At 42.9% G+C, this 11,159-nt stretch overlaps 1 long non-coding RNA gene across 1 annotated transcript in view; it reads left to right on the forward strand.

The window, feature by feature from the left end:
- The window catches only part of LOC141275914 (uncharacterized), a 62,619-nt gene extending 51,863 nt beyond the window's left edge, over positions 1-10,756 (forward strand). The window contains exon 4 of the long non-coding RNA XR_012324557.1: positions 10,246-10,756. This is a non-coding gene — a long non-coding RNA (uncharacterized lncRNA). The remainder of the gene's footprint in view (positions 1-10,245) is intronic.
- The last annotated feature ends 403 nt before the right edge of the window (positions 10,757-11,159 follow it).

The raw sequence follows: 11,159 nt of genomic DNA on the forward strand, positions 1-11,159 counted from the left end.
AAGAAAATCTCACTCACAGTTAACTTTATCTGAACAGAATCATACACAGTTTTGAAGCTCACCATTTTATTTTATTTTATTTTTTCACTGCAATTTAATTTTTTATTTTATTTTTTGAAAAAAAGATAATCTTTATTCCCAGACAAAATGTGTAGTTATTGATAGAATAGTTTTCTTTATTTTTCTTTCTTTTTTTTTTTGCGGTACGCGGGCCTCTCACTGTTGTGGCCTCTCCCGTTGCGGAGCACAGGCTTCGGACGCGCAGGCTCAGCGGCCATGGCTCACGGGCCCAGCCGCTCTGCGGCACGTGGGATCTTCCCGGACCGGGGCACGAACCCGCGTCCCCCGCATCGGCAGGCGGACTCCCAACCACTGCGCCACCAGGGAAGCCCTATTTTTTATTTTTTAATTGAAGTATAGTTGCTGTACAATTTTATAGAAGTTACAGGTGTACAACATAGTGACTCACCAGTTTTAAAGGGTATGTTCCATTTATAGTTACTATAAAATATTGGCTATGTTCCCTGTGTTGTACAACATATCCTTGTAGCTTATTTTATACCTAGTAGTTTGTGCCTCTGAATCCCCTACCCCTATGTTGCCCCTCTCCCATTCCCTCTCCTCAGTGGTAACCATAGTTTGTTCTCTATATCTGTGAGTCTGCTTATTTTTTGTTAAATTCACTAGTTTGTTGTATTTTTGAGATTCCACATGCAAGTGATATCACACAGTGTTTGTCTCACCATTTTATTAATTTGTTGTAAACTAAGACACCACACCCTAATCTATCTTTCCAGCAAATGTTGATTTTAATTGTTTCATGCCAGATTGTTTTTAGTGTCTGAACCATTGGATATGACCATAGTTGAAATAAACTCCAAGGTAAATCCAAAGAGACCTGGAATGAAAGTTGGATTCGCTCTGGGCTAGTGACGCAGCTGTCATCCTCACCATTTCCTTCCACAGTCACCAAAGAGAGGGCCAAGGACCAATAAGAAGGGGTCCTCGTATTTGAGGAGTCCACGGTCTAGTGGAGGAAATGGATGTACAAGGGGAATATCTCAGTGCAATGTGATACATGCGCTTACAGACGTATTCAAAGGGTGATGGTCAAGGCTGTAATTTTTAGAAAAGACGAAGCACCTCCATTTCCCTGGATCATAAGCCCCTACAAAAAGGAATGTATTTTAGGCCAAGCTGTATGGGTGCAGTCAAAGCACAGAGCAAATATGCCCATTAGAACAAGAATTGATGCTTCTGGGGTCCAGACCACCACCCGACTCAGCCTCCAGCCGTTGCAGCCTGGCCCCTTGGAGGAGACTGGCCAGCCTGCAGTCCAGGAGGGCCGGGCTCCTCCATGGCCCCTTGAACTGAGGGGACCACTTGCTGATCCCCCGGAATGGTGCCCAATGATGGTTCCTGGGTGGAGGGCCTCTGCCTTGAACACCAACCTCAGAGAAGGGCTGATGGTGTCTTGAGGGGCAGGAAAAGGAGCAGGGCTGGGAAGTAAGGAGATTGGGGTCCGGAAGGAACTGGGAGTGTGTGTGAGGAGGGGAATCAAGCCGTGGTCTCTAGGTCTAATCAGAGCCTCACTGGTGGAGGCCCAGCCCTCATCTGGCGTAAGTGCCCCCGAGCATCCGTGGTCAGGCTGGACCACAGCTGCGGTGTAGGGCTGCATCCATCTGGGGAGGTCGGCCCACTGTGACCTTGGCCTCTTCCAAAACCTGCGCGGTCAGGCCAGGCTAAAGCACTGGGGCCGGGGGAGGGGGGAAGCAGGAGGCCAGATGGCGGGGGCCAGAGCTGGGTGGACTGATACGCCCAGGACCCCTGGCTGAACTTCTGTGCCCGTCCCCGCCCAGCCCTCCTGCTAGGGGTTGGCAGGAAGAAGTGGTGGCCGTAGGGAATTAGTAACAAGATATGGTGTCATTCACCTCCAGACCCACTAGTTCTAAACCAGGTGCACCGGGAGTCAAAGTTCCTGACCAAGGAGGCCGTGGTGGTTCATTTGAATGGGTTGAAGGCAGATGTTCATGCTCTCAGAAGACGGCGCAGGCAGGTCGGCCAGGGCCACGGGGCGAGGAGCTGTGTCCCTGGTGACACGCCGTGCAGGCAGAGAGGCCTCTACCGGGGCTCGTCCTTGTGGTCCATTCTCTCCAAGACCCCGCTTCTCTGCCCCCAGGCCAGGTCACACCGCCGTGTGCTCACATCAGGGTTGCCTGTCCGCAGGATCCAGGTAGGCGGCACCCAGAGCATCTGGTGAGAGCTCTGCTTCCTTAGAAGTCTCTGCCTCTGAGGGCAGGGGCCACAGTGATTTCATATCCTATGCATATGACATCATCACTCTCTAGCACATCCTGATTCATTATTATTTTGCCTTATCATTATCTCAACTAGTTTATTTATTTGTTTACTTGTCTCTTGCCTGAGTCTTCATACTATTAACATTAAGCTCTTTGAAAGCAGAGGCCCCATCTATGGCTGGCACTCATTAGACGCTCACACATTGTTTATTGAATGAATAAATACATAAAATAAGGAGTGAATCCCTGGTGCCTCACAGTGTCTGGCAGAGAGGATGTGCTCAAAGATTTTTGCCGGATGAATGAATGAAGGAGGAATGAATGAAAATTTTGAGAATTATCAGCTCCCAGCATGCCGGTGGGACCATTGTACTGCTAGAGAATCAGCAAGTTTTTCTCAATACAAAACTGAAATCTGTAAACCCCAAGCACGGTGCTTGGTACACAGTAGGTGCTTAGAAAATGTTTCTTGAGTGAATGGATGATAAGTGGATGGATGGATAGATGGATGGGTGGACAGGAGGGTCAAGCAGGTAAGGCTAGCATGCGTGGATGAGGCCAAACCCAAAAGGTTTATGACAATTATTTTTTTCCTTCTTATCCAACATGTTGACCTTTTGGTTTCCCTCTCTCCATAACTCCAGATCTGGGAGTTTCTCATTCATTCAGTTTGCACATAATTAAGTTTTTCATTCATTCATCCATCCAAGCAAACGAAGTGTTGGCTCGGTCCACACTCAACTCAGTGTGTTGTACATGCGAGACGCATACCGTGACGAATAAGATGCGATCCAAGCCATAAGTCCAGTGGTCAGACATACCTTCTAACTTCCTCTGTCTGCCACTTGGCTAAAGTTTCTCTTTTTTTATCACATAATCTCTTGCCCACTCATTCGTGTTTATTCGTGTGTTCATTGAACACTTGCTCCATGTCAGTGACTGTGCTGTGGGGTTACAACAGTGAGTAAGACAGCCTGGTTCTGTTTTTGTATTGTTGTTTTCATGTCTTGCAGCTGTACTGTCTGTCCTAGATTCTAAGTGACCCCTCACTTAGCTATCGAAATGGAATTTCGTCATGAGTCAGGACTAATATCTAATAAAAGTTATAGGCAGAGGCTAGACCGAGCCTATTTGCCCTGTATTGTGACTAACCTAGCCCCAGTGACAATTAGCAGTTTTGCAGAAATTTTCAAAAATAAGGCTGCTTATGACACACAAAGTTACCACAATTGCAAGTTATATATCTCTAGCCTCATAATTCAAGACAATTGCTAGAGCATCTTAGCGTGTCCACCATGTGCCAGGTATTGTGCTACATGTTGGGGGCGATGGATAAAATCTTGCTTTGGCCCCATAAAAGATCTGAATCTAGCTAAAGATGTAAAAATGCTTTGTTCTATGGGATAAGGATTCTAAACAAGGTACGTATGTAGTGGGAGCATCGGGGAGGGCTTGATTAATTATGTTTTGGGGTGTTGGAGCCAATATTTGGGGTTTGCTCTGGCCAGAAAACAGCAGTTTGTGAAATGAGAGAAGGATGCGGCAGAGCCTAAGTCTGGCAGTTGTAGGTGTGTGGAAGTTGGTAGAACCATGAGCTGTCTGTGTGGCTAGAATATAGGGCATTAAGAAGAGATGGACCTGGGTATATATCCGGAAAAAAAAAAAAAAAAAAAAACAGAACACTAATTCAAAAAGATACATGCACCCCATTGTTCATAGCAGTGTTATTTACAAGAAGCAAAAACATGGAGACACCTAAGTGTCCATCAACAGATGAATGGATAAAGAAGTAGACTACTTACACATAAAAAAGAACGAAATCTTGCCATTTGCAGCAACATGGATGGACTTGGAAGGCATTATGCTAAGTGAAATAAGCCAGACAGAGAAAGATAAACACCATATGATATCGCTTATATGTGGAATCTAAAAAAATACAACAAACTAGTGACTATAACATAAAAGAAGCAGACTCACAGATATAGAGAACAGACTAGTGGTTACCAGTGGGGAGGGGTGGTGGGCAATATCGGGGTGGGGAATTTAGACATACAAACTATGGAGTGTCAGACAGGCTCAAGGATGTATTCTACAGCACGGGAGTATAGCCAATATTTTGTAGTAACTGTAAATGGAAAATAAACTTTAAAAATTATGTAAAAATAAAAAAGAATTTTTTAAAAAGAAGAGAGAGATGGAAAACGGAACGGGAGAAGCACATATGAGCCAGACTGTTTTCTCCAGGTCATGCTAATGAGCTGGGTAGTTACTGTTTGTGTAATGGGGAATCATCAGATTAGTGCTTTTGACTGTTATGTCTGAGGGGGGGATCCTTATTTTCTACAATATGGTACATTAGATGACCTGAAAACTCTCCTATCTCAAAACTCCTAGAAATGCTGAACAAAATATATATATAGAAAAATTGTTTTTTCTACACGCAAAGAGGAGCTCACAGAAAGTAAGAAAGATCCCCCAGGAGAAAACAAGCAGGAATTGAAAATGAGTGAACGGATGTGGGGCGACCCTGCATGCTGGGGCAGGTATGGGGAGGATTGGGTTTGTAGGCTTTTAGGATTTTAAATTTTCTAATTTAGTTTGGGTTTTAGGTCCACAGAAATTTGAATATGAGGCCTTGGGTCTGTGCCAGACGGAGAGTTGGAATGAAGGCTTTCACGTAAGGCGAGGAAGAGGTTTATAAGGAAACATTCTGCTCAGCTACAAAGGGAGATGCCATATAAGCTTGTCTGTTGAGCCTGGGCTACGAGTGGAAGGAAAACAAGTGTCCCCTGTAATCTCATAATTACACGCTGACCTTCACGTGGAGCAGGGGTTTGCATTGACATTACTTGAGTGGTCCAGGAACCCTCAAATCAACAAAATAACGAGAAGCCATCTTTTGGACAGTGCTGCAGGGATCCCATGGAGAACTGTACACAGATGGCCCTTGCAGGACACACGCTCAGTGCAGCCCCTTCAGAATCCTCATTCCCACCGTAGTGAATTCTCAACCCTGAAGTTATAGTCTCACAACCCCCACGGGCAAACATCGGCATATACAACAAACAATAGGTGTAGACCACCAAGAATCTTCATTCAGAAAATAGAGCTATTGGAGACAGACTAGAAATTAGTGTTTTCTTTAAATCATTAAAGATATATATAAAGGGAAAAAAATCATTAAGACACTACCAAAAGAAACCCAGACAGATTTGAAGAAACAAATAGAACCTAGAAAAACACAGTGCAGTAAATGACATGGGTTACACATAGCTGAAGTAAGAGTTTAAGAACTGGCAGATTTCAGAAAACTGCCCCAAATGCAGCATAGATACATAAATAGAAAATATAAAAGCAAGATTAAGAGACATGGAGGATAGAGAGAGGGGAAACGTATGAGTAATAGAACTTCAGGTAGAGAATATTAAGAGAAGGAGGAAAGAAAACAACCAAAGAGAAAAAGGCTGAGAATTTTCCAGAACCTATGAGAGAAACAAATCTTCAGAGGCAGGAAATGAGTCCTAAGAAAGATCGAATGAAACTTGTACCCATAACATCAGAGAAAAACTTTTGAAAACCAAAAAGAAATAGATCTTAAAAGCGGCAAGAGAGAAATATGGATTCTCACTAAGAAATCATAATTGGACTTATAACTGACTTCTCAAAAGCAACAGTGGAGCCAGAAGTCGATGAAATAATATTTTTAAGGTGCTGAGAGAAAAAAAATGGTCAGTCTTCATTTCTACCATCTTCAACTATCATTTAAAAACAAAAGGAAAGGGGCTTCCCTGGTGGCGCAGCGGTTGAGAGTCCGCCTGCCGATGCAGGGGACACGGGTTCCTGCCCCGGTCCAGGGGGATCCCACATGCCACGGAGTGGCTGGGCCCGTGAGCCATGGCCGCTGAGCCTGTGTGTCCAGAGCCTGTGCTCCGCAACGGGAGAGGCCACAACAGTTAGAGGCCCGTGTACCGCAAAAAAAAAAAGAAAAAAAAAAAAGGAAATAAAGATATTCTAAAGCAATGACCAAAAAAATGTATGATTCAAGGACACTCATGGAAAAGACTTCTAGAGTATGTGTTTTAGGAAAGAAGAAATTGAAGTCAGAGGGAAAGATTCAGAGGCAAGAAGGGATGGTTATTAAAGATGCTGATAAACATCTAGGCAAAGCCAAAAAATGCATTAATTTGCTCAAAGCCAACAATAATGAAAATAATAACACTTAGGGTATAAAACTAAAGTGGAACTATCTAAAATGTTGGATAGCGATAATATGTAAGATGGGTTAAAATATTCTAAATTCCTTATATTATTTAGGAAGAGGGTAGTAATAGTAACTTTAGAATTTAGGTCCAACTGGCTTGACAAAAGTTTCAGGATAACCCCTGGAAGAGTAGAAACAGAACATGTAATTTCTAAATTAATTGAGGGAAAGAGAGAAATATGGAAACCTTGATCGATCCAAAAGAAGACAGGAAAAGAGGAAGAAAAGGCATTAAAAAGCAGACTAAATAGAAAGTCCCGCAAGAAATGGTGGAAATAAATCTAAATATATTAAGAAACACAATAAATCTAAGTGGATTATACTCACGAGTTGAAAGACAGTTGTCAGGTTCGATGTGAAAAAAATAGAAAGAAAACTTACTTATGCCGCTTTCAAAATACATATTGATACCTAAAACAGAAGGATTCAAAACAATTGAAAGTAAATGATAAAAAGAGGTATACTAGGCAAATACGAATCAAAACAAAACTAACTAGAAGGCTGCAGCAGAGTAAATGTCTTTAAGGCAAAAAGAAGGTCATTATATAGTGATAAAAGGAATAATTCATCAGGAGGGTATAACACATCCAAATTTGTATTTACCTATTTTAGACCCTCAAAATGTACAAAAGCAAAAATTTGACCAAATTTCAGGGAGGAACTGACAAATCGTTACAGGAGATTTTAAAATACACCTTTCTGGTTATTGATAAGTCAGGAGGCATAAAAATTGACAAGACTGTCTAAGATTTGAATAACACAATGAACAAGTTGATCTAACAGACCTGTGTAGAATCGTGTACCCAACAGTTGAAGAATGCACATTTTTCAAACACAGAAGAGATGGTTACAGAAACCGACAAGGTACTCAGCCACAAAGCAAGTCTCCACAAATGCAAAAGAATAAGGATTGTAGAGCCCACCTTCCCGACCCAGTCTAATTAGGTTATAAATGAACAACAAAAGGTAACTAAAAAAAAAGCAAGATATGTCTAGAATTTAAAACCTTTCGAATTGATTCATAGGTTAAAGAAAAAAGCATAATATCAATGAACAAATATTTAGAACAAAATCTATTATTTATATATATTTTTAAATTTTTGTTGGAGTATAGTTGATGTACAATGTTGTGTTCATTCAGGTGTACAGCGAAGTGAATCAGATATATCTATATATCTATATCTATATATCTCGATTCTTTTTAAGATTCTTTTTCCATATAGGTTATTAGAGAATATTAAGTAGAGTTCCCTGTGCTATACAGTAGGTGCTTGTTGGTTATCTATTTTATATATAGTAGTGTATATATATTAATCCCAATCTCCTAATTTATCATTTCCCCCACATTTTCCCTTTGGTAACCATAAGTTTGATTTCGAGATCTGTGAGCCTTAGAACAAAACTTAAAATCCTACTTCATAAAGCTTGAGGGATGTCGTGAAGAAGTGCTGTGAGCAGTGGTCCTCAACTGGGGACAGTTTTGCTCCTCACAGGGACATTTGGCAACGCCTGGAGATGTCTTCGTTTGTCACGACTATGGGCAGATCTACAAGCATCTAGTGGGTGGAGGCCAGGGGTGCTGCTCTCTTCCAATGCCAAGGACAGCCACCCACAATTCCAGTGGGCTGGGCCCCCAGCCCCCAGGTCCTCGCCTTGTTCACATGGATGTTATATAAGCCACTGAAGAACAGTTGACAATTCTGCCACGGTGGAGAAAAAGAAAGAGACACGACCACATGTACCACAGCTCAGAGCTTCAAAGACCACACTTAAGGTGCACTTCAAACAGTCATTTTGCAGCTCGAGCTGGTCCCAGACCCAAGACTGTGTAAACAGAATTATATTTACTAGCACGAGGCCTAAAATAGAAATCCCGCAGCAAGCTCTTCTCTCATTAAAGGTGTCTCTTTGATACCTAAGTGGGTACCCATCGAAGGGGCCTGTGTCAATTGTTGACGCCAGTGGCTGGTGAGGATGCTCTCTCTTTCACATTTTATGGGGGACTTCAAAGGGCAGTAGATTCATAGTCTGGTGACATCTTTGGTGGAAATGCTCAGATCTTTTTCTCTCTGGCTGTAGCTGGTCTCTATGGGTTGATGTTTGGTATTGAAAAGCCTAAAACAGGTGGCTGAGGGAATCTGTAGGCTCATTGTTTAACGTTTCAAATAGTCACGAAATGAACTTCTCTGAGCCCCATTTAGGGTCCTAAGGTGTTTCTGACCTAATGAGGTTTTTGGTTTGTTTTTTTTCCATCTAGATAAAAGATAGTGTATTAGTCAAGATAGCTGGTATTTTTTATTTGTTGGTTTCCCATCAAACTCTCTCTCTCTCTCTGAAGTACACACAGGTCTTTATTTGGTTTGTCTGTGTGTGGGAGAGAGATACACAGACCAGGGTAACAACCACAAAGAAAGGCAAAGCCAGCCTGCCTATGTCTGTCCTGCCGAACTGTCTGTCTCTGTGAAACATAGACTACATAGGACTTCCTCTAAGTCAATGATGGTGGTGATGGTGGTGAGAAGAGAGCACAGAAACACCAAGAAATGGGTAGCAAGCCAGGAGGAGAGGAAGAGAGAAGTGAAATGGCAGGAAGGTGAGGACGGCAGAGGTTCCTTTTCTCTGCCCTTAGCAACATTGTCTTGGCTCCATGTCTGTCTGTTCACAAGTCCTGTCTATGTCACTGAGGATGGACCCACTGGGGCCTTGGGGTTATGAGGGTTGAGCAGCAGGAAAAGACTCCAGCATCTCCAGCCTCCATCCTCCTGGAGTGGGGGAGGAGGAGGGGAGGGGAGGACTGAGACCCAGGGCATCTTTAATGTCTGCCCGCCTGGCACTGGGCAGCCTTCTTCCTCTTGTAAGGGTCAGGAAGGGAGACTGGTGAAACTTGTACAGACTGGTTGAAAGTTTTGTAGGCTGAAGTGATGGTTGGGCTCCAACATTAAAACGTTAGCTGACTTGAAAGTTTCTTTGCCTACGAAGATGAATTTACCGAGCACCCTTCCAGGAAAAACAGAGATGTCACAATGAAAAGTTTTCCCTTTCATCCTGTGAAAGAATTCTAGGGGCTTCCCTGGTGGTGCAGCGGTTAAGAATCCGCCTGCCAATGCAGGGGATACGGGTTCGAGCCCTGGTCCAGGAAGATCCCACATGCTGCAGAGCAACTAAGCCCATGTGTCACAACTACTGAACCTGTGCTCTAGAGCCCGTGAGCCACAACTACTGAGCCCACGTGCCACAGTTGCTGAAGCCCGTGTGCCTAGAGCCCATGCTCCGCAACAAGAGAAGCCACTGCAATGAGGAGCCTGCACACTGCAACAAAGAGTAGCCCCCGCTCGCCACAACTAGAGAAAGCCCGTGTGCAGCAGCAAAGACCCAACGCAGCCAAAAATAAATAAATAAATAGAAAGAAAGAATTCTAATGCGAATACCTCCCTGTGTATCATAGCACCTTCTGTTTCTTTAGGGTATTTTCACAGCTGCCATCTCATTTGCTTCTGTCAGGGAGTAAGAGGTAGACTGCTATCTCTTTTTATCCCTGGGACGTTGGTTTGCTTCCTCCTTTCTGATAATAAGAATGATGTGATTGATGGTATCTCATGTTTTGCTTTGGTTACCAGGAAGCTCAGAGCCAAATTTGTAGCTCAAACATCACTGATTCTCTGTTGTTCTGTACTATATTTTCAGAGTCTAGAGCACCGCCTGGCACATTGAAGTCCCTCGATAAATACCTACTGAGTGAAAGAATCACTTATCACATGCCAAATTCTGTGCTAGGAGATGGGAACCAGAGCCTGTTTCATGGGGATGTGACCTTTGCTGAATCACAGGGCGCCACACTTGGTTGAAGGCTGTGCTGTCGCCATCTTGAAATACCTAATACACTTTGAATGAGGAGCCCATATTTCCATTTACACTGGGCTCTGAATTCTATGATGAGTCCTGATGGGGATGTTCCAGTGTTACTACCTGTATGAAGGTTTGATCTGGAGGAAGGAATTCTAAGAAAAGATATATACCACGAATATGTATTTTAACATGAAAGATATATGTGTGTACATACACACACACACATCTGCATGAATCTTTTGATTCAGAGCTAATGCCTTTTCTGTCATCTTTCTTGTATAAAACACACCCTTAATGCATCGTCCATGATTTCCTGTTTTCATTTCTTGAAAGGGGAGGGAGAAGTTAAAGACAGACTTGAAAAGAAATCTGCAGAGTTCTTCTGTAGTTTGATAATGCCCTCCCCAATTTTTTACAGTTGTTTCACTCACTGTTAAGCAAGTTTTGGTGCCTTACCTTTATCAAGTCTTCCCAAATGATTCAACTGAATTCTCAGACAGATGAATACTTTTTGTACTCACATTTCATTGGCTTGCATAATATTTAATTCAGTTACATAAATTACAATAGCGTGCACAGCTAGCGTGAACCAATTTGGGAACAAATACAAATGACCCTTGATAAGCAAACTCTAAACAAGAGAGAAGCAGAAATATTCAATCACGTTAAAGAGTGGCCTACCAGCTTCCAGCATTCAGAGTATCATGGGTACCAAACACAGAGAGGTGGATAGTGTTAGTGAATCTGGAAAG

This window comes from Tursiops truncatus, chromosome 11 (assembly GCF_011762595.2).
Source record: "Tursiops truncatus isolate mTurTru1 chromosome 11, mTurTru1.mat.Y, whole genome shotgun sequence".
NCBI lineage: Eukaryota > Metazoa > Chordata > Mammalia > Artiodactyla > Delphinidae > Tursiops > Tursiops truncatus.